This window comes from Dicentrarchus labrax, unplaced genomic scaffold, assembly GCF_905237075.1.
Source record: "Dicentrarchus labrax unplaced genomic scaffold, dlabrax2021, whole genome shotgun sequence".
In the NCBI taxonomy this organism is placed as follows: domain Eukaryota; kingdom Metazoa; phylum Chordata; class Actinopteri; family Moronidae; genus Dicentrarchus; species Dicentrarchus labrax.
Window position 1 is genome coordinate 8,549,675 of NW_026136711.1, and position 15,375 is coordinate 8,565,049.

Consider the following 15,375-nt stretch of genomic DNA (forward strand, 5'->3'; position numbering starts at 1 on the left):
CCAAATGCTAACAACATCCCAAAAAAGTTGTACAAAACCGTCGCATAGCAAATACAGTTTTTTGTTCAATGGTCAAATGTACAGGGGACCCTGGCTCAAAAGCTATTGACTATGTCACAAATGTTTAAGAGAGATTCCACAGAACAACAACTTTTCACATGACATTTGTGGATCTCGCTTTTTTCTTTTAACATCTGAGTATGCACCTCTAACCATCACGGCAATCTTTTACCAAAACTGGGACCTTCACATGCCGAAACCCGGGATCGAACCAGGGACCTTTAGATCTTCAGTCTAACGCTCTCCCAACTGAGCTATTTCGGCTCAAAAGCCAGCTGTGTGGTGGCCCTGAGCCAAAATGCTAACAACATCCCAAAAAGTTGTACAAAACGGTCACACAGAAAATACAGTTTTTGGTTCAATGGTCAAATGTACAGTGGCCCCTGGCCCAAAAGCTATTGACAGTGTCGCAAATGTTCAAGAGACATTTTGGGATCTCGCTTTTTCTTTTAACATCTGAATATGTATCTCTAACCTCCTCTGCAGTCTTTTACCAAAACATAGACCTACATATGACAAAACCCAGGATCAAACTAGGGACTTTAAGATCTTCAGTCTAACCCTCGCCCAACTGAGCTATTTTGGCTCAAACTCCAATTGTGTTGGGGCCCTTGGGCCAAATGCTAACACCATCCCAAAAATGTTGTACAAAGACTTCGCAGAGAAAGCTTTTTACGGAAGCTGGGACCTACTTATGCCGAAACCCGGGATCAAAGCAGGGACCTTTAGATCTTAAGTCTAACGCTCTCCCAACTGAGCTATTTCGGCTCAAAAGCCGGCTGTGTGGTGGCCCTGGGCCCAAATGCTAACAACATCCCAAAAAAGTTGTACAAAACCGTCGCATAGCAAATACAGTTTTTTGTTCAATGGTCAAATGTACAGGGGACCCTGGCTCAAAAGCTATTGACTATGTCACAAATGTTTAAGAGAGATTCCACAGAACAACAACTTTTCACATGACATTTGTGGATCTCGCTTTTTTCTTTTAACATCTGAGTATGCACCTCTAACCATCACGGCAATCTTTTACCAAAACTGGGACCTTCACATGCCGAAACCCGGGATCGAACCAGGGACCTTTAGATCTTCAGTCTAACGCTCTCCCAACTGAGCTATTTCGGCTCAAAAGCCAGCTGTGTGGTGGCCCTGAGCCAAAATGCTAACAACATCCCAAAAAAGTTGTACAAAACGGTCACACAGAAAATACAGTTTTTGGTTCAATGGTCAAATGTACAGTGGCCCCTGGCCCAAAAGCTATTGACAGTGTCGCAAATGTTCAAGAGACATTTTGGGATCTCGCTTTTTCTTTTAACATCTGAATATGTATCTCTAACCTCCTCTGCAGTCTTTTACCAAAACATAGACCTACATATGACAAAACCCAGGATCAAACTAGGGACTTTAAGATCTTCAGTCTAACCCTCGCCCAACTGAGCTATTTTGGCTCAAACTCCAATTGTGTGGGGGCCCTTGGGCCAAATGCTAACACCATCCCAAAAATGTTGTACAAAGACTTCGCAGAGAAAGCTTTTTACGGAAGCTGGGACCTACTTATGCCGAAACCCGGGATCAAAGCAGGGACCTTTAGATCTTAAGTCTAACGCTCTCCCAACTGAGCTATTTCGGCTCAAAAGCCGGCTGTGTGGTGGCCCTGGGCCCAAATGCTAACAACATCCCAAAAAAGTTGTACAAAACCGTCGCATAGCAAATACAGTTTTTTGTTCAATGGTCAAATGTACAGGGGACCCTGGCTCAAAAGCTATTGACTATGTCACAAATGTTTAAGAGAGATTCCACAGAACAACAACTTTTCACATGACATTTGTGGATCTCGCTTTTTTCTTTTAACATCTGAGTATGCACCTCTAACCATCACGGCAATCTTTTACCAAAACTGGGACCTTCACATGCCGAAACCCGGGATCGAACCAGGGACCTTTAGATCTTCAGTCTAACGCTCTCCCAACTGAGCTATTTCGGCTCAAAAGCCAGCTGTGTGGTGGCCCTGAGCCAAAATGCTAACAACATCCCAAAAAAGTTGTACAAAACGGTCACACAGAAAATACAGTTTTTGGTTCAATGGTCAAATGTACAGTGGCCCCTGGCCCAAAAGCTATTGACAGTGTCGCAAATGTTCAAGAGACATTTTGGGATCTCGCTTTTTCTTTTAACATCTGAATATGTATCTCTAACCTCCTCTGCAGTCTTTTACCAAAACATAGACCTACATATGACAAAACCCAGGATCAAACTAGGGACTTTAAGATCTTCAGTCTAACCCTCGCCCAACTGAGCTATTTTGGCTCAAACTCCAATTGTGTTGGGGCCCTTGGGCCAAATGCTAACACCATCCCAAAAATGTTGTACAAAGACTTCGCAGAGAAAGCTTTTTACGGAAGCTGGGACCTACTTATGCCGAAACCCGGGATCAAAGCAGGGACCTTTAGATCTTAAGTCTAACGCTCTCCCAACTGAGCTATTTCGGCTCAAAAGCCGGCTGTGTGGTGGCCCTGGGCCCAAATGCTAACAACATCCCAAAAAAGTTGTACAAAACCGTCGCATAGCAAATACAGTTTTTTGTTCAATGGTCAAATGTACAGGGGACCCTGGCTCAAAAGCTATTGACTATGTCACAAATGTTTAAGAGAGATTCCACAGAACAACAACTTTTCACATGACATTTGTGGATCTCGCTTTTTTCTTTTAACATCTGAGTATGCACCTCTAACCATCACGGCAATCTTTTACCAAAACTGGGACCTTCACATGCCGAAACCCGGGATCGAACCAGGGACCTTTAGATCTTCAGTCTAACGCTCTCCCAACTGAGCTATTTCGGCTCAAAAGCCAGCTGTGTGGTGGCCCTGAGCCAAAATGCTAACAACATCCCAAAAAAGTTGTACAAAACGGTCACACAGAAAATACAGTTTTTGGTTCAATGGTCAAATGTACAGTGGCCCCTGGCCCAAAAGCTATTGACAGTGTCGCAAATGTTCAAGAGACATTTTGGGATCTCGCTTTTTCTTTTAACATCTGAATATGTATCTCTAACCTCCTCTGCAGTCTTTTACCAAAACATAGACCTACATATGACAAAACCCAGGATCAAACTAGGGACTTTAAGATCTTCAGTCTAACCCTCGCCCAACTGAGCTATTTTGGCTCAAACTCCAATTGTGTGGGGGCCCTTGGGCCAAATGCTAACACCATCCCAAAAATGTTGTACAAAGACTTCGCAGAGAAAGCTTTTTACGGAAGCTGGGACCTACTTATGCCGAAACCCGGGATCAAAGCAGGGACCTTTAGATCTTAAGTCTAACGCTCTCCCAACTGAGCTATTTCGGCTCAAAAGCCGGCTGTGTGGTGGCCCTGGGCCCAAATGCTAACAACATCCCAAAAAAGTTGTACAAAACCGTCGCATAGCAAATACAGTTTTTTGTTCAATGGTCAAATGTACAGGGGACCCTGGCTCAAAAGCTATTGACTATGTCACAAATGTTTAAGAGAGATTCCACAGAACAACAACTTTTCACATGACATTTGTGGATCTCGCTTTTTTCTTTTAACATCTGAGTATGCACCTCTAACCATCACGGCAATCTTTTACCAAAACTGGGACCTTCACATGCCGAAACCCGGGATCGAACCAGGGACCTTTAGATCTTCAGTCTAACGCTCTCCCAACTGAGCTATTTCGGCTCAAAAGCCAGCTGTGTGGTGGCCCTGAGCCAAAATGCTAACAACATCCCAAAAAGTTGTACAAAACGGTCACACAGAAAATACAGTTTTTGGTTCAATGGTCAAATGTACAGTGGCCCCTGGCCCAAAAGCTATTGACAGTGTCGCAAATGTTCAAGAGACATTTTGGGATCTCGCTTTTTCTTTTAACATCTGAATATGTATCTCTAACCTCCTCTGCAGTCTTTTACCAAAACATAGACCTACATATGACAAAACCCAGGATCAAACTAGGGACTTTAAGATCTTCAGTCTAACCCTCGCCCAACTGAGCTATTTTGGCTCAAACTCCAATTGTGTTGGGGCCCTTGGGCCAAATGCTAACACCATCCCAAAAATGTTGTACAAAGACTTCGCAGAGAAAGCTTTTTACGGAAGCTGGGACCTACTTATGCCGAAACCCGGGATCAAAGCAGGGACCTTTAGATCTTCAGTCTAACGCTCTCCCAACTGAGCTATTTCGGCTCAAAAGCCGGCTGTGTGGTGGCCCTGGGCCCAAATGCTAACAACATCCCAAAAAAGTTGTACAAAACCGTCGCATAGCAAATACAGTTTTTTGTTCAATGGTCAAATGTACAGGGGACCCTGGCTCAAAAGCTATTGACTATGTCACAAATGTTTAAGAGAGATTCCACAGAACAACAACTTTTCACATGACATTTGTGGATCTCGCTTTTTTCTTTTAACATCTGAGTATGCACCTCTAACCATCACGGCAATCTTTTACCAAAACTGGGACCTTCACATGCCGAAACCCGGGATCGAACCAGGGACCTTTAGATCTTCAGTCTAACGCTCTCCCAACTGAGCTATTTCGGCTCAAAAGCCAGCTGTGTGGTGGCCCTGAGCCAAAATGCTAACAACATCCCAAAAAAGTTGTACAAAACGGTCACACAGAAAATACAGTTTTTGGTTCAATGGTCAAATGTACAGTGGCCCCTGGCCCAAAAGCTATTGACAGTGTCGCAAATGTTCAAGAGACATTTTGGGATCTCGCTTTTTCTTTTAACATCTGAATATGTATCTCTAACCTCCTCTGCAGTCTTTTACCAAAACATAGACCTACATATGACAAAACCCAGGATCAAACTAGGGACTTTAAGATCTTCAGTCTAACCCTCGCCCAACTGAGCTATTTTGGCTCAAACTCCAATTGTGTGGGGGCCCTTGGGCCAAATGCTAACACCATCCCAAAAATGTTGTACAAAGACTTCGCAGAGAAAGCTTTTTACGGAAGCTGGGACCTACTTATGCCGAAACCCGGGATCAAAGCAGGGACCTTTAGATCTTAAGTCTAACGCTCTCCCAACTGAGCTATTTCGGCTCAAAAGCTGGCTGTGTGGTGGCCCTGGGCCCAAATGCTAACAACATCCCAAAAAAGTTGTACAAAACCGTCGCATAGCAAATACAGTTTTTTGTTCAATGGTCAAATGTACAGGGGACCCTGGCTCAAAAGCTATTGACTATGTCACAAATGTTTAAGAGAGATTCCACAGAACAACAACTTTTCACATGACATTTGTGGATCTCGCTTTTTTCTTTTAACATCTGAGTATGCACCTCTAACCATCACGGCAATCTTTTACCAAAACTGGGACCTTCACATGCCGAAACCCGGGATCGAACCAGGGACCTTTAGATCTTCAGTCTAACGCTCTCCCAACTGAGCTATTTCGGCTCAAAAGCCAGCTGTGTGGTGGCCCTGAGCCAAAATGCTAACAACATCCCAAAAAGTTGTACAAAACGGTCACACAGAAAATACAGTTTTTGGTTCAATGGTCAAATGTACAGTGGCCCCTGGCCCAAAAGCTATTGACAGTGTCGCAAATGTTCAAGAGACATTTTGGGATCTCGCTTTTTCTTTTAACATCTGAATATGTATCTCTAACCTCCTCTGCAGTCTTTTACCAAAACATAGACCTACATATGACAAAACCCAGGATCAAACTAGGGACTTTAAGATCTTCAGTCTAACCCTCGCCCAACTGAGCTATTTTGGCTCAAACTCCAATTGTGTTGGGGCCCTTGGGCCAAATGCTAACACCATCCCAAAAATGTTGTACAAAGACTTCGCAGAGAAAGCTTTTTACGGAAGCTGGGACCTACTTATGCCGAAACCCGGGATCAAAGCAGGGACCTTTAGATCTTAAGTCTAACGCTCTCCCAACTGAGCTATTTCGGCTCAAAAGCCGGCTGTGTGGTGGCCCTGGGCCCAAATGCTAACAACATCCCAAAAAAGTTGTACAAAACCGTCGCATAGCAAATACAGTTTTTTGTTCAATGGTCAAATGTACAGGGGACCCTGGCTCAAAAGCTATTGACTATGTCACAAATGTTTAAGAGAGATTCCACAGAACAACAACTTTTCACATGACATTTGTGGATCTCGCTTTTTTCTTTTAACATCTGAGTATGCACCTCTAACCATCACGGCAATCTTTTACCAAAACTGGGACCTTCACATGCCGAAACCCGGGATCGAACCAGGGACCTTTAGATCTTCAGTCTAACGCTCTCCCAACTGAGCTATTTCGGCTCAAAAGCCAGCTGTGTGGTGGCCCTGAGCCAAAATGCTAACAACATCCCAAAAAAGTTGTACAAAACGGTCACACAGAAAATACAGTTTTTGGTTCAATGGTCAAATGTACAGTGGCCCCTGGCCCAAAAGCTATTGACAGTGTCGCAAATGTTCAAGAGACATTTTGGGATCTCGCTTTTTCTTTTAACATCTGAATATGTATCTCTAACCTCCTCTGCAGTCTTTTACCAAAACATAGACCTACATATGACAAAACCCAGGATCAAACTAGGGACTTTAAGATCTTCAGTCTAACCCTCGCCCAACTGAGCTATTTTGGCTCAAACTCCAATTGTGTGGGGGCCCTTGGGCCAAATGCTAACACCATCCCAAAAATGTTGTACAAAGACTTCGCAGAGAAAGCTTTTTACGGAAGCTGGGACCTACTTATGCCGAAACCCGGGATCAAAGCAGGGACCTTTAGATCTTAAGTCTAACGGTCTCCCAACTGAGCTATTTCGGCTCAAAAGCCGGCTGTGTGGTGGCCCTGGGCCCAAATGCTAACAACATCCCAAAAAAGTTGTACAAAACCGTCGCATAGCAAATACAGTTTTTTGTTCAATGGTCAAATGTACAGGGGACCCTGGCTCAAAAGCTATTGACTATGTCACAAATGTTTAAGAGAGATTCCACAGAACAACAACTTTTCACATGACATTTGTGGATCTCGCTTTTTTCTTTTAACATCTGAGTATGCACCTCTAACCATCACGGCAATCTTTTACCAAAACTGGGACCTTCACATGCCGAAACCCGGGATCGAACCAGGGACCTTTAGATCTTCAGTCTAACGCTCTCCCAACTGAGCTATTTCGGCTCAAAAGCCAGCTGTGTGGTGGCCCTGAGCCAAAATGCTAACAACATCCCAAAAAGTTGTACAAAACGGTCACACAGAAAATACAGTTTTTGGTTCAATGGTCAAATGTACAGTGGCCCCTGGCCCAAAAGCTATTGACAGTGTCGCAAATGTTCAAGAGACATTTTGGGATCTCGCTTTTTCTTTTAACATCTGAATATGTATCTCTAACCTCCTCTGCAGTCTTTTACCAAAACATAGACCTACATATGACAAAACCCAGGATCAAACTAGGGACTTTAAGATCTTCAGTCTAACCCTCGCCCAACTGAGCTATTTTGGCTCAAACTCCAATTGTGTTGGGGCCCTTGGGCCAAATGCTAACACCATCCCAAAAATGTTGTACAAAGACTTCGCAGAGAAAGCTTTTTACGGAAGCTGGGACCTACTTATGCCGAAACCCGGGATCAAAGCAGGGACCTTTAGATCTTAAGTCTAACGCTCTCCCAACTGAGCTATTTCAGCTCAAAAGCCGGCTGTGTGGTGGCCCTGGGCCCAAATGCTAACAACATCCCAAAAAAGTTGTACAAAACCGTCGCATAGCAAATACAGTTTTTTGTTCAATGGTCAAATGTACAGGGGACCCTGGCTCAAAAGCTATTGACTATGTCACAAATGTTTAAGAGAGATTCCACAGAACAACAACTTTTCACATGACATTTGTGGATCTCGCTTTTTTCTTTTAACATCTGAGTATGCACCTCTAACCATCACGGCAATCTTTTACCAAAACTGGGACCTTCACATGCCGAAACCCGGGATCGAACCAGGGACCTTTAGATCTTCAGTCTAACGCTCTCCCAACTGAGCTATTTCGGCTCAAAAGCCAGCTGTGTGGTGGCCCTGAGCCAAAATGCTAACAACATCCCAAAAAAGTTGTACAAAACGGTCACACAGAAAATACAGTTTTTGGTTCAATGGTCAAATGTACAGTGGCCCCTGGCCCAAAAGCTATTGACAGTGTCGCAAATGTTCAAGAGACATTTTGGGATCTCGCTTTTTCTTTTAACATCTGAATATGTATCTCTAACCTCCTCTGCAGTCTTTTACCAAAACATAGACCTACATATGACAAAACCCAGGATCAAACTAGGGACTTTAAGATCTTCAGTCTAACCCTCGCCCAACTGAGCTATTTTGGCTCAAACTCCAATTGTGTGGGGGCCCTTGGGCCAAATGCTAACACCATCCCAAAAATGTTGTACAAAGACTTCGCAGAGAAAGCTTTTTACGGAAGCTGGGACCTACTTATGCCGAAACCCGGGATCAAAGCAGGGACCTTTAGATCTTAAGTCTAACGCTCTCCCAACTGAGCTATTTCGGCTCAAAAGCCGGCTGTGTGGTGGCCCTGGGCCCAAATGCTAACAACATCCCAAAAAAGTTGTACAAAACCGTCGCATAGCAAATACAGTTTTTTGTTCAATGGTCAAATGTACAGGGGACCCTGGCTCAAAAGCTATTGACTATGTCACAAATGTTTAAGAGAGATTCCACAGAACAACAACTTTTCACATGACATTTGTGGATCTCGCTTTTTTCTTTTAACATCTGAGTATGCACCTCTAACCATCACGGCAATCTTTTACCAAAACTGGGACCTTCACATGCCGAAACCCGGGATCGAACCAGGGACCTTTAGATCTTCAGTCTAACGCTCTCCCAACTGAGCTATTTCGGCTCAAAAGCCAGCTGTGTGGTGGCCCTGAGCCAAAATGCTAACAACATCCCAAAAAGTTGTACAAAACGGTCACACAGAAAATACAGTTTTTGGTTCAATGGTCAAATGTACAGTGGCCCCTGGCCCAAAAGCTATTGACAGTGTCGCAAATGTTCAAGAGACATTTTGGGATCTCGCTTTTTCTTTTAACATCTGAATATGTATCTCTAACCTCCTCTGCAGTCTTTTACCAAAACATAGACCTACATATGACAAAACCCAGGATCAAACTAGGGACTTTAAGATCTTCAGTCTAACCCTCGCCCAACTGAGCTATTTTGGCTCAAACTCCAATTATGTGGGGGCCCTTGGGCCAAATGCTAACACCATCCCAAAAATGTTGTACAAAGACTTCGCAGAGAAAGCTTTTTACGGAAGCTGGGACCTACTTATGCCGAAACCCGGGATCAAAGCAGGGACCTTTAGATCTTAAGTCTAACGCTCTCCCAACTGAGCTATTTCGGCTCAAAAGCCGGCTGTGTGGTGGCCCTGGGCCCAAATGCTAACAACATCCCAAAAAAGTTGTACAAAACCGTCGCATAGCAAATACAGTTTTGTTAATGGTAAATGTACAGGGGACCCTGGCTCAAAAGCTTTGCTTGTCGTCATAGCAAATACAGTTTTTTGTTCAATGGTCAAATGTACAGGGGACCCTGGCCCAAAAGCTATTGACAGTGTCGCAAATGTTCAAGAGACATTTTGGGATCTCGCTTTTTCTTTTAACATCTGAATATGTATCTCTAACCTCCTCTGCAGTCTTTTACCAAAACATAGACCTACATATGACAAAACCCAGGATCAAACTAGGGACTTTAAGATCTTCAGTCTAACCCTCGCCCAACTGAGCTATTTTGGCTCAAACTCCAATTGTGTGGGGGCCCTTGGGCCAAATGCTAACACCATCCCAAAAATGTTGTACAAAGACTTCGCAGAGAAAGCTTTTTACGGAAGCTGGGACCTACTTATGCCGAAACCCGGGATCAAAGCAGGGACCTTTAGATCTTAAGTCTAACGCTCTCCCAACTGAGCTATTTCGGCTCAAAAGCCGGCTGTGTGGTGGCCCTGGGCCCAAATGCTAACAACATCCCAAAAAAAGTTGTCCAAAACCGTCGCATAGCAAATACAGTTTTTTGTTCAATGGTCAAATGTACAGGGGACCCTGGCTCAAAAGCTATTGACTATGTCACAAATGTTTAAGAGAGATTCAACAGAACAACAACTTTTCACATGACATTTGTGGATCTCGCTTTTTTCTTTTAACATCTGAGTATGCACCTCTAACCATCACGGCAATCTTTTACCAAAACTGGGACCTTCACATGCCGAAACCCGGGATCGAACCCGGGACCTTTAGATCTTCAGTCTAACGCTCTCCCAACTGAGCTATTTCGGCTCAAAAGCCAGCTGTGTGGTGGCCCTGAGCCAAAATGCTAACAACATCCCAAAAAGTTGTACAAAACGGTCACACAGAAAATACAGTTTTTGGTTCAATGGTCAAATGTACAGTGGCCCCTGGCCCAAAAGCTATTGACAGTGTCGCAAATGTTCAAGAGACATTTTGGGATCTCGCTTTTTCTTTTAACATCTGAATATGTATCTCTAACCTCCTCTGCAGTCTTTTACCAAAACATAGACCTACATATGACAAAACCCAGGATCAAACTAGGGACTTTAAGATCTTCAGTCTAACCCTCGCCCAACTGAGCTATTTTGGCTCAAACTCCAATTGTGTTGGGGCCCTTGGGCCAAATGCTAACACCATCCCAAAAATGTTGTACAAAGACTTCGCAGAGAAAGCTTTTTACGGAAGCTGGGACCTACTTATGCCGAAACCCGGGATCAAAGCAGGGACCTTTAGATCTTAAGTCTAACGCTCTCCCAACTGAGCTATTTCAGCTCAAAAAGCCGGCTGTGTGGTGGCCCTGGGCCCAAATGCTAACAACATCCCAAAAAAGTTGTACAAAACCGTCGCATAGCAAATACAGTTTTTTGTTCAATGGTCAAATGTACAGGGGACCCTGGCTCAAAAGCTATTGACTATGTCACAAATGTTTAAGAGAGATTCCACAGAACAACAACTTTTCACATGACATTTGTGGATCTCGCTTTTTTCTTTTAACATCTGAGTATGCACCTCTAACCATCACGGCAATCTTTTACCAAAACTGGGACCTTCACATGCCGAAACCCGGGATCGAACCAGGGACCTTTAGATCTTCAGTCTAACGCTCTCCCAACTGAGCTATTTCGGCTCAAAAGCCAGCTGTGTGGTGGCCCTGAGCCAAAATGCTAACAACATCCCAAAAAGTTGTACAAAACGGTCACACAGAAAATACAGTTTTTGGTTCAATGGTCAAATGTACAGTGGCCCCTGGCCCAAAAGCTATTGACAGTGTCGCAAATGTTCAAGAGACATTTTGGGATCTCGCTTTTTCTTTTAACATCTGAATATGTATCTCTAACCTCCTCTGCAGTCTTTTACCAAAACATAGACCTACATATGACAAAACCCAGGATCAAACTAGGGACTTTAAGATCTTCAGTCTAACCCTCGCCCAACTGAGCTATTTTGGCTCAAACTCCAATTGTGTGGGGGCCCTTGGGCCAAATGCTAACACCATCCCAAAAATGTTGTACAAAGACTTCGCAGAGAAAGCTTTTTACGGAAGCTGGGACCTACTTATGCCGAAACCCGGGATCAAAGCAGGGACCTTTAGATCTTAAGTCTAACGCTCTCCCAACTGAGCTATTTCGGCTCAAAAGCCGGCTGTGTGGTGGCCCTGGGCCCAAATGCTAACAACATCCCAAAAAAGTTGTACAAAACCGTCGCATAGCAAATACAGTTTTTTGTTCAATGGTCAAATGTACAGGGGACCCTGGCTCAAAAGCTATTGACTATGTCACAAATGTTTAAGAGAGATTCCACAGAACAACAACTTTTCACATGACATTTGTGGATCTCGCTTTTTCTTTTAACATCTGAGTATGCACCTCTAACCATCACGGCAATCTTTTACCAAAACTGGGACCTTCACATGCCGAAACCCGGGATCGAACCAGGGACCTTTAGATCTTCAGTCTAACGCTCTCCCAACTGAGCTATTTCGGCTCAAAAGCCAGCTGTGTGGTGGCCCTGAGCCAAAATGCTAACAACATCCCAAAAAGTTGTACAAAACGGTCACACAGAAAATACAGTTTTTGGTTCAATGGTCAAATGTACAGTGGCCCCTGGCCCAAAAGCTATTGACAGTGTCGCAAATGTTCAAGAGACATTTTGGGATCTCGCTTTTTCTTTTAACATCTGAATATGTATCTCTAACCTCCTCTGCAGTCTTTTACCAAAACATAGACCTACATATGACAAAACCCAGGATCAAACTAGGGACTTTAAGATCTTCAGTCTAACCCTCGCCCAACTGAGCTATTTTGGCTCAAACTCCAATTGTGTTGGGGCCCTTGGGCCAAATGCTAACACCATCCCAAAAATGTTGTACAAAGACTTCGCAGAGAAAGCTTTTTACGGAAGCTGGGACCTACTTATGCCGAAACCCGGGATCAAAGCAGGGACCTTTAGATCTTCAGTCTAACGCTCTCCCAACTGAGCTATTTCGGCTCAAAAGCCGGCTGTGTGGTGGCCCTGGGCCCAAATGCTAACAACATCCCAAAAAAGTTGTACAAAACCGTCGCATAGCAAATACAGTTTTTTGTTCAATGGTCAAATGTACAGGGGACCCTGGCTCAAAAGCTATTGACTATGTCACAAATGTTTAAGAGAGATTCCACAGAACAACAACTTTTCACATGACATTTGTGGATCTCGCTTTTTATTTTTAACATCTGAGTATGCACCTCTAACCATCACGGCAATCTTTTACCAAAACTGGGACCTTCACATGCCGAAACCCAGGATCGAACCAGGGACCTTCAGATCTTCAGTCTAACGCTCTCCCAACTGAGCTATTTCGGCTCAAAAGCCAACTGTGTGGTTGCCCTGAGCCAAAATGCAAACAACATCCCAAAAAAGTTGTACAAAACGGTCACACAGAAAATACAGTTTTTGGTTCAATGGTCAAATGTACAGTGGCCCCTGGCCCAAAAGCTATTGACAGTGTCGCAAATGTTCAAGAGACATTTTGGGATCTCGCTTTTTCTTTTAACATCTGAATATGTATCTCTAACCTCCTCTGCAGTCTTTTACCAAAACATAGACCTACATATGACAAAACCCAGGATCAAACTAGGGACTTTAAGATCTTCAGTCTAACCCTCGCCCAACTGAGCTATTTTGGCTCAAACTCCAATTGTGTGGGGGCCCTTGGGCCAAATGCTAACACCATCCCAAAAATGTTGTACAAAGACTTCGCAGAGAAAGCTTTTTACGGAAGCTGGGACCTACTTATGCCGAAACCCGGGATCAAAGCAGGGACCTTTAGATCTTCAGTCTAACGCTCTCCCAACTGAGCTATTTCGGCTCAAAAGCCGGCTGTGTGGTGGCCCTGGGCCCAAATGCTAACAACATCCCAAAAAAGTTGTACAAAACCGTCGCATAGCAAATACAGTTTTTTGTTCAATGGTCAAATGTACAGGGGACCCTGGCTCAAAAGCTATTGACTATGTCACAAATGTTTAAGAGAGATTCCACAGAACAACAACTTTTCACATGACATTTGTGGATCTCGCTTTTTCTTTTAACATCTGAGTATGCACCTCTAACCATCACGGCAATCTTTTACCAAAACTGGGACCTTTACATGCCGAAACCCGGGATCGAACCAGGGACCTTTAGATCTTCAGTCTAACGCTCTCCCAACTGAGCTATTTCGGCTCAAAAGCCAGCTGTGTGGTGGCCCTGAGCCAAAATGCTAACAACATCCAAAAAAGTTGTACAAAACGGTCACACAGAAAATACAGTTTTTGGTTCAATGGTCAAATGTACAGTGGCCCCTGGCCCAAAAGCTATTGACAGTGTCGCAAATGTTCAAGAGACATTTTGGGATCTCGCTTTTCTTTTAACATCTGAATATGTATCTCTAACCTCCTCTGCAGTCTTTTACCAAAACATAGACCTACATATGACAAAACCCAGGATCAAACTAGGGACTTTAAGATCTTCAGTCTAACCCTCGCCCAACTGAGCTATTTTGGCTCAAACTCCAATTGTGTGGGGGCCCTTGGGCCAAATGCTAACACCATCCCAAAAATGTTGTACAAAGACTTCGCAGAGAAAGCTTTTTACGGAAGCTGGGACCTACTTATGCCGAAACCCGGGATCAAAGCAGGGACCTTTAGATCTTAAGTCTAACGCTCTCCCAACTGAGCTATTTCGGCTCAAAAGCTGGCTGTGTGGTGGCCCTGGGCCCAAATGCTAACAACATCCCAAAAAAGTTGTACAAAACCGTCGCATAGCAAATACAGTTTTTTGTTCAATGGTCAAATGTACAGGGGACCCTGGCTCAAAAGCTATTGACCATGTCACAAATGTTTAAGAGAGATTCCACAGAACAACAACTTTTCACATGACATTTGTGGATCTCGCTTTTTTCTTTTAACATCTGAGTATGCACCTCTAACCATCACGGCAATCTTTTACCAAAACTGGGACCTTCACATGCCGAAACCCGGGATCGAACCAGGGACCTTTAGATCTTCAGTCTAACGCTCTCCCAACTGAGCTATTTCGGCTCAAAAGCCAGCTGTGTGGTGGCCCTGAGCCAAAATGCTAACAACATCCCAAAAAAGTTGTACAAAACGGTCACACAGAAAATACAGTTTTTGGTTCAATGGTCAAATGTACAGTGGCCCCTGGCCCAAAAGCTATTGACAGTGTCGCAAATGTTCAAGAGACATTTTGGGATCTCGCTTTTTCTTTTAACATCTGAATATGTATCTCTAACCTCCTCTGCAGTCTTTTACCAAAACATAGACCTACATATGACAAAACCCAGGATCAAACTAGGGACTTTAAGATCTTCAGTCTAACCCTCGCCCAACTGAGCTATTTTGGCTCAAACTCCAATTGTGTGGGGGCCCTTGGGCCAAATGCTAACACCATCCCAAAAATGTTGTACAAAGACTTCGCAGAGAAAGCTTTTTACGGAAGCTGGGACCTACTTATGCCGAAACCCGGGATCAAAGCAGGGACCTTTAGATCTTCAGTCTAACGCTCTCCCAACTGAGCTATTTCGGCTCAAAAGCCGGCTGTGTGGTGGCCCTGGGCCCAAATGCTAACAACATCCCAAAAAAGTTGTACAAAACCGTCGCATAGCAAATACAGTTTTTTGTTCAATGGTCAAATGTACAGGGGACCCTGGCTCAAAAGCTATTGACTATGTCACAAATGTTTAAGAGAGATTCCACAGAACAACAACTTTTCACATGACATTTGTGGATCTCGCTTTTTCTTTTAACATCTGAGTATGCACCTCT

At 43.9% G+C, this 15,375-nt stretch overlaps 35 non-coding genes across 35 annotated transcripts; all 35 read right to left on the bottom strand.

Annotated features, from left to right (window-relative positions):
• Positions 1 to 251: 251 nt before the first annotated feature.
• trnaf-gaa (transfer RNA phenylalanine (anticodon GAA)) lies at positions 252 to 324 on the bottom strand. Its single transcript has one exon. It is a non-coding gene; the product is annotated as a tRNA-Phe (tRNA).
• Positions 325 to 755: 431 nt separating this feature from the next.
• On the bottom strand, positions 756 to 828 carry trnal-uaa (transfer RNA leucine (anticodon UAA)). Its single transcript has one exon. It is a non-coding gene; the product is annotated as a tRNA-Leu (tRNA).
• A 281-nt stretch (positions 829 to 1,109) lies between these two features.
• On the bottom strand, positions 1,110 to 1,182 carry trnaf-gaa (transfer RNA phenylalanine (anticodon GAA)). Its single transcript has one exon. It is a non-coding gene; the product is annotated as a tRNA-Phe (tRNA).
• Positions 1,183 to 1,614: 432 nt separating this feature from the next.
• trnal-uaa (transfer RNA leucine (anticodon UAA)) lies at positions 1,615 to 1,687 on the bottom strand. The gene has a single exon. It is a non-coding gene; the product is annotated as a tRNA-Leu (tRNA).
• A 281-nt stretch (positions 1,688 to 1,968) lies between these two features.
• Positions 1,969 to 2,041, bottom strand: trnaf-gaa (transfer RNA phenylalanine (anticodon GAA)). The gene has a single exon. It is a non-coding gene; the product is annotated as a tRNA-Phe (tRNA).
• A 432-nt stretch (positions 2,042 to 2,473) lies between these two features.
• trnal-uaa (transfer RNA leucine (anticodon UAA)) lies at positions 2,474 to 2,546 on the bottom strand. Its single transcript has one exon. It is a non-coding gene; the product is annotated as a tRNA-Leu (tRNA).
• A 281-nt stretch (positions 2,547 to 2,827) lies between these two features.
• Positions 2,828 to 2,900, bottom strand: trnaf-gaa (transfer RNA phenylalanine (anticodon GAA)). The gene has a single exon. It is a non-coding gene; the product is annotated as a tRNA-Phe (tRNA).
• A 432-nt stretch (positions 2,901 to 3,332) lies between these two features.
• Positions 3,333 to 3,405, bottom strand: trnal-uaa (transfer RNA leucine (anticodon UAA)). The gene has a single exon. It is a non-coding gene; the product is annotated as a tRNA-Leu (tRNA).
• Positions 3,406 to 3,686: 281 nt separating this feature from the next.
• Positions 3,687 to 3,759, bottom strand: trnaf-gaa (transfer RNA phenylalanine (anticodon GAA)). The gene has a single exon. It is a non-coding gene; the product is annotated as a tRNA-Phe (tRNA).
• Positions 3,760 to 4,190: 431 nt separating this feature from the next.
• On the bottom strand, positions 4,191 to 4,263 carry trnaf-gaa (transfer RNA phenylalanine (anticodon GAA)). The gene has a single exon. It is a non-coding gene; the product is annotated as a tRNA-Phe (tRNA).
• A 281-nt stretch (positions 4,264 to 4,544) lies between these two features.
• Positions 4,545 to 4,617, bottom strand: trnaf-gaa (transfer RNA phenylalanine (anticodon GAA)). The gene has a single exon. It is a non-coding gene; the product is annotated as a tRNA-Phe (tRNA).
• A 432-nt stretch (positions 4,618 to 5,049) lies between these two features.
• Positions 5,050 to 5,122, bottom strand: trnal-uaa (transfer RNA leucine (anticodon UAA)). Its single transcript has one exon. It is a non-coding gene; the product is annotated as a tRNA-Leu (tRNA).
• A 281-nt stretch (positions 5,123 to 5,403) lies between these two features.
• On the bottom strand, positions 5,404 to 5,476 carry trnaf-gaa (transfer RNA phenylalanine (anticodon GAA)). The gene has a single exon. It is a non-coding gene; the product is annotated as a tRNA-Phe (tRNA).
• A 431-nt stretch (positions 5,477 to 5,907) lies between these two features.
• Positions 5,908 to 5,980, bottom strand: trnal-uaa (transfer RNA leucine (anticodon UAA)). Its single transcript has one exon. It is a non-coding gene; the product is annotated as a tRNA-Leu (tRNA).
• Positions 5,981 to 6,261: 281 nt separating this feature from the next.
• On the bottom strand, positions 6,262 to 6,334 carry trnaf-gaa (transfer RNA phenylalanine (anticodon GAA)). Its single transcript has one exon. It is a non-coding gene; the product is annotated as a tRNA-Phe (tRNA).
• Positions 6,335 to 6,766: 432 nt separating this feature from the next.
• Positions 6,767 to 6,839, bottom strand: trnal-uaa (transfer RNA leucine (anticodon UAA)). Its single transcript has one exon. It is a non-coding gene; the product is annotated as a tRNA-Leu (tRNA).
• A 281-nt stretch (positions 6,840 to 7,120) lies between these two features.
• On the bottom strand, positions 7,121 to 7,193 carry trnaf-gaa (transfer RNA phenylalanine (anticodon GAA)). The gene has a single exon. It is a non-coding gene; the product is annotated as a tRNA-Phe (tRNA).
• Positions 7,194 to 7,624: 431 nt separating this feature from the next.
• Positions 7,625 to 7,697, bottom strand: trnal-uaa (transfer RNA leucine (anticodon UAA)). The gene has a single exon. It is a non-coding gene; the product is annotated as a tRNA-Leu (tRNA).
• Positions 7,698 to 7,978: 281 nt separating this feature from the next.
• On the bottom strand, positions 7,979 to 8,051 carry trnaf-gaa (transfer RNA phenylalanine (anticodon GAA)). The gene has a single exon. It is a non-coding gene; the product is annotated as a tRNA-Phe (tRNA).
• A 432-nt stretch (positions 8,052 to 8,483) lies between these two features.
• On the bottom strand, positions 8,484 to 8,556 carry trnal-uaa (transfer RNA leucine (anticodon UAA)). The gene has a single exon. It is a non-coding gene; the product is annotated as a tRNA-Leu (tRNA).
• A 281-nt stretch (positions 8,557 to 8,837) lies between these two features.
• Positions 8,838 to 8,910, bottom strand: trnaf-gaa (transfer RNA phenylalanine (anticodon GAA)). Its single transcript has one exon. It is a non-coding gene; the product is annotated as a tRNA-Phe (tRNA).
• A 431-nt stretch (positions 8,911 to 9,341) lies between these two features.
• Positions 9,342 to 9,414, bottom strand: trnal-uaa (transfer RNA leucine (anticodon UAA)). The gene has a single exon. It is a non-coding gene; the product is annotated as a tRNA-Leu (tRNA).
• A 500-nt stretch (positions 9,415 to 9,914) lies between these two features.
• Positions 9,915 to 9,987, bottom strand: trnal-uaa (transfer RNA leucine (anticodon UAA)). The gene has a single exon. It is a non-coding gene; the product is annotated as a tRNA-Leu (tRNA).
• Positions 9,988 to 10,269: 282 nt separating this feature from the next.
• trnaf-gaa (transfer RNA phenylalanine (anticodon GAA)) lies at positions 10,270 to 10,342 on the bottom strand. Its single transcript has one exon. It is a non-coding gene; the product is annotated as a tRNA-Phe (tRNA).
• Positions 10,343 to 10,773: 431 nt separating this feature from the next.
• Positions 10,774 to 10,846, bottom strand: trnal-uaa (transfer RNA leucine (anticodon UAA)). The gene has a single exon. It is a non-coding gene; the product is annotated as a tRNA-Leu (tRNA).
• Positions 10,847 to 11,128: 282 nt separating this feature from the next.
• Positions 11,129 to 11,201, bottom strand: trnaf-gaa (transfer RNA phenylalanine (anticodon GAA)). Its single transcript has one exon. It is a non-coding gene; the product is annotated as a tRNA-Phe (tRNA).
• A 431-nt stretch (positions 11,202 to 11,632) lies between these two features.
• Positions 11,633 to 11,705, bottom strand: trnal-uaa (transfer RNA leucine (anticodon UAA)). Its single transcript has one exon. It is a non-coding gene; the product is annotated as a tRNA-Leu (tRNA).
• Positions 11,706 to 11,985: 280 nt separating this feature from the next.
• On the bottom strand, positions 11,986 to 12,058 carry trnaf-gaa (transfer RNA phenylalanine (anticodon GAA)). The gene has a single exon. It is a non-coding gene; the product is annotated as a tRNA-Phe (tRNA).
• Positions 12,059 to 12,489: 431 nt separating this feature from the next.
• trnaf-gaa (transfer RNA phenylalanine (anticodon GAA)) lies at positions 12,490 to 12,562 on the bottom strand. The gene has a single exon. It is a non-coding gene; the product is annotated as a tRNA-Phe (tRNA).
• Positions 12,563 to 12,843: 281 nt separating this feature from the next.
• Positions 12,844 to 12,916, bottom strand: trnaf-gaa (transfer RNA phenylalanine (anticodon GAA)). The gene has a single exon. It is a non-coding gene; the product is annotated as a tRNA-Phe (tRNA).
• Positions 12,917 to 13,348: 432 nt separating this feature from the next.
• Positions 13,349 to 13,421, bottom strand: trnaf-gaa (transfer RNA phenylalanine (anticodon GAA)). The gene has a single exon. It is a non-coding gene; the product is annotated as a tRNA-Phe (tRNA).
• Positions 13,422 to 13,701: 280 nt separating this feature from the next.
• Positions 13,702 to 13,774, bottom strand: trnaf-gaa (transfer RNA phenylalanine (anticodon GAA)). The gene has a single exon. It is a non-coding gene; the product is annotated as a tRNA-Phe (tRNA).
• A 430-nt stretch (positions 13,775 to 14,204) lies between these two features.
• trnal-uaa (transfer RNA leucine (anticodon UAA)) lies at positions 14,205 to 14,277 on the bottom strand. The gene has a single exon. It is a non-coding gene; the product is annotated as a tRNA-Leu (tRNA).
• Positions 14,278 to 14,558: 281 nt separating this feature from the next.
• Positions 14,559 to 14,631, bottom strand: trnaf-gaa (transfer RNA phenylalanine (anticodon GAA)). The gene has a single exon. It is a non-coding gene; the product is annotated as a tRNA-Phe (tRNA).
• A 432-nt stretch (positions 14,632 to 15,063) lies between these two features.
• Positions 15,064 to 15,136, bottom strand: trnaf-gaa (transfer RNA phenylalanine (anticodon GAA)). The gene has a single exon. It is a non-coding gene; the product is annotated as a tRNA-Phe (tRNA).
• Positions 15,137 to 15,375: the final 239 nt, after the last annotated feature.